The sequence below is a fragment of the Miscanthus floridulus genome, chromosome 2 (assembly GCF_019320115.1).
Source record: "Miscanthus floridulus cultivar M001 chromosome 2, ASM1932011v1, whole genome shotgun sequence".
Lineage (NCBI taxonomy): Eukaryota > Viridiplantae > Streptophyta > Magnoliopsida > Poales > Poaceae > Miscanthus > Miscanthus floridulus.
The window spans coordinates 146,036,492-146,040,679 of NC_089581.1; the positions used below are offsets into that span (position 1 = coordinate 146,036,492).

The window sequence follows — 4,188 nt, forward strand, 5'->3', positions numbered from 1 at the left end:
AGCTACAGTTTCTATGGTCCAATTGTGATGAAATTTTTATGATGAACTAATTATTGTATGATTGAACTATAGTAAAAATTTCATACTCATTGGATCATGTATAATTTAGTTATATATTTATTTATATTTAACAAGCATAAACCGAAATAAAATCTATACGAACAGAAGCAAAACATATTTTAGACGAGGCGAGAAATAAAAACATCCACAGGGGTAGGTTTGATCGTCAGTGGAGTCACCAATTGTGTTGGCACGCGAAATTGATCCGCGCAACAACACGATAACTATCGTACTTTCGCGACGATGAGCGACGACTAGTTTTCAGAACAAACTAGCAAAGGAGTTCATCGCTTTCGTGGAGGAGAGCCGACCGTTTTCCAGCACAAAATGGTAAAGATTACCAATCCCTAATGAAGATTAGGGTTCGGCATGTACTACTGTCTTAAGGTAGAAGAAAGAACAAATAACGATGAAAAATAGTAGATGTATTATGTCGGTTGGAGAGAGAAAAACAATCGGCCACACCCCATAATATATACGGGTCCACCTGGTCTTCAGCAGATATACAAAATCGGAATTGGATACATGTACGAGTACTTCTTACGTGTGAAAATATAATAGAATATTTCTGTTATTCCTCTGGTTTGTTGGCCTGCTCCTGAGACGTATCAAGACCCCTCCATTCAGCCAATCCGAGTAGATAACTTGCACCTTCCAGCCAAACGTACAATTATTCGGTGGCAAGAAATCTTTTCTGATCTCCTCCTCCGAGTCTCTTCTGTGTCCTCTTCATGCACGTGATTTTCATCATAATCACGTCACAATTATCCCTTGAACGCTCCTTGTCAGAAATCCTCTCCACACACACTGATGCGTGTATACTCCAGCATGGAACGCCCTTGGCCCTGTTACAACTCTTAAGCAACGTGTCAACTAATTTAGATTAATTATCAATAACATGTATAATTTGGCCGGTCATGACAGATTCTCTAGCCAAATTACACCATCAACAAGATACATGAACCATTAGTTTTTTATGCGAGCATAAGTATCATTAGTTCATTTCACCAAACTATAGAAACAGCTTGTCTGGTGGTCTTACTCTATATAGAACATGTTTGCGTTCCGCTGACCTATTCTGCTGGTGAGCATGAGGACAGGAAACATGATGAACAATCCCAATACGCTTAAAAAAGGAATTAAGCGCTTGATACTCACCCCCCAGTCGGTTTGGACTGCCTTAATTTTCCACCCAAACTGTCGTTCAACAAGGGTTTGAAACTCATGAAAAATATTGAAAACCTCAGATTTGTGACGCAGCATATAAACCTAAGTGAATTTGCTACGATCATCAATGAAGCTGACATAATATTTGTAACGACCAACAGACGAGGGAGCAGGGCCCCATACATCGGAGAAAATAAGGTCCATAGGACTATCAGACACACTGGTTGATGTAGGATATGGCAACTGGTGGCTCTTGCCTTGTTGACAAGCGTCACAGACTCTATGTTTATTGGAATCATGCAAAACAGGTAAACTATTGCGACTAAGGACCTGTTGAACGACACGAGACGATGCATGCCCTAGACGGTGATGCCAGACTGACGAGGAAGGCTTGGTGACACCCAAAGCTTGTTTATTCGATGCTGAGGAAGACGCATGCAAGGGATAGAGTCCTCCTTCACATTTGCCGCTGTGAAGGATTCTCTTCGTCGCCTGTTCCTTGATAAGAAAATGATTGGGGTGAAATTCAAGGAAAACTTTGTTATCTTTGGCTAGGCGATTAACAGAACAGAGGTTTTTTGTAGCTTGCGGCACATGTAGAATATTTTTAAGATGGAAATTGCGTAATGGGGAAGAAAAGGTGCTATGACCAATATTAGCAATCTCCATACCTGCCCCATCAGCCGTATGCACTTGTTGATCACCATGGTACTTGTTCCGCATGGTTAGACGCTCCAATTCGCCAGTGATGTGATCAGTGGCGCCTGAGTCCATATACCAATTGGTATCCACGCCGTACGAGTTGGATGTGGAGGCTGAAGACGTGCTCTTCTGCGGTGGACCGTTGAAGTTGCTGTCGTACCTCTTGAAACACCGATGAGCGGGGTGGCCCTCCTTGCCACAGATCTGGCAAAACACACCGGGTTGGAAGTTGCGACCATGGCCGCTGTTGGTGCCTCCACCTCCGGTGTTTCCTCCTCGGCCACGATTATTGCCACCTCGGCCGAAACCCCCACGGCCAGTGCCGCGATTGTGGGAGTTGTTGGAGAAGTAGGGGCCACTGTTGCGACCGCCCTTGGCAGCGACATTGGCGGACAGATGAGATGCATCAGCATGGAGCCCCTTGCGTTGTTCATGACTTATGAGTTGGGCATAGAGTTCAGGAACAGTGATAGGTTCCACTCTTGCCGCGATTGCCGTGACAACCGACTCATACTCCTCACCCAAACCGGTGAGGATATAGGTGATGAGATCTTTGTCTTCAAGTTTCTTGCCTGCCGAAGCCATGTCGTCGGCGAGGCCTTTCATCTTGACAAAGTAGTCAGCGATAGAGGACGTCCCCCGAGATGCCGTAGCGAGCGCCATGCGAGTGGAGATGATGCGGGCACGCGACTAGGAGGCATGAAGGCCTTGGATCGCCGCTCAGAGCTCAGCCGTAGTCGTCGCTGATGACACTTGCGCAAACACTTCCTTGGAAAGTGATGAGAACAGGTAACTCAGCACTTGTTGATCTTGGGTGACCCACGTCTCATGCGCGGGGTTGGGCACAGGAGGCCCCTTCTTGCCGGTGGTTGGATTGGCTTCTCCTTCGAGGAAGGCTTCCGGCGGCGCAGCACCCTGCTGGATGTAGCCGGCAAATTTTGTGCCTTTGAGGGTGGACGACACCTGGGCATACCACATGTTGTAGTTTCCCCGGGTAAATTTTTCATTGACAGGAGGAAGGAAGCCGAAGGCAAAGGCATTGAGCCCGGCGGCGGCGGCGGCAGAGCTTTGCGCCATGGAGGATCGAAGTTTATCCCGTCGGGGAGAAAAAGGCTCGATACCATATAAGAGTTTGGGTGAACGAGATGACCCATGCCCGGCCTCTCGGTTACGTGTTTATAGGAACAGGGAACAACCCCCTGTGTGGCTTACAATGAATCTATTGTTACAACAAATACTCCACAATTCTCTCCACAATTCTCTCAACTTTCTATACTACCAATATACATAATAGGAAACAGAGATATCCTCTAATACTGCGCTAGTGGTGGCCGGATCTAGGCGGCGGCGAGCATATCCGACCGAAGACGAGCATCTTCGACCGGCTCACCTGGAAGCGCCGGCTGCGCCCCATCGCGAGCCGCGCCTCACCACGGGCCCACCACTACGGCGCCAAACATTTGCGTCATCTCTCTCGCGAGACGCTTATTTGCCTTTCGATCTGGCTTGTACGCAAAATGCGTCCTTTGATTGGGTGTTCTATTGAAGCTCGTTTCTGGTACCCAAAACACTGTGAATCACCTATTTTTGTGTTTGGGTGGTGTTGTTGGAGACAGTCTTAGAGCAACCAATAATATACCTAGGCCACGGTTCACACGTGCTCATCCTATTGGCGGCTGGCACGATCACGATCCAGCAGAGCACAACCAAGTCACGGAACACAAGGACCAAGTAGGCGAGGTCGACACAGGTGATATATTCCTTCTCATCTTTGCCTCCAAAAAAGTGTAGGATTCCCCTTCAGTAGCTTTGTCAACATCGCTTTTCCTTATTCCCTTCCCGCGGGATAAGTCTGTGACTTGACTAGAATCCAATGCAACGGTCGGTCCTTAACCGACACGGATAGGAAAAACAGTGTAACCAAGCTATGCCCCATTTGGCACGGGACACAACCTCTTACACCCACCAATACCCGTACCATATCTCTGCCCAGTCTTCATTTCCTTTCACCATTTTATCTTGAGAGTGATAATAATAATCACCTATTGTGAGTAATGGCAGGTTACTCACGCTACCGATAGCCTAAGCATAGCAGCTACTCGACCTATGCTAGTGGGACTCATAGCTAGGTTATCTAGGCATGTAGTTTCAATATAAATCCTGTAACATAAATGCACATCACATATATATATATCCAGTGATCATTCAAAATAAGGGTTATGCATCGGGGCTTGCCTTGGGCAGGTGTGGTGTCAGCTC

The 4,188-nt window shown here is 46.9% G+C and overlaps 1 non-coding gene across 1 annotated transcript; it reads right to left on the reverse strand.

Annotated features, from left to right (window-relative positions):
- Nucleotides 1–2,359: 2,359 nt before the first annotated feature.
- On the reverse strand, nucleotides 2,360–2,496 carry LOC136541047 (small nucleolar RNA Z247). The gene has a single exon (XR_010780153.1). It is a non-coding gene; the product is annotated as a small nucleolar RNA Z247 (small nucleolar RNA).
- Between the last annotated feature and the right edge of the window lie 1,692 nt (nucleotides 2,497–4,188).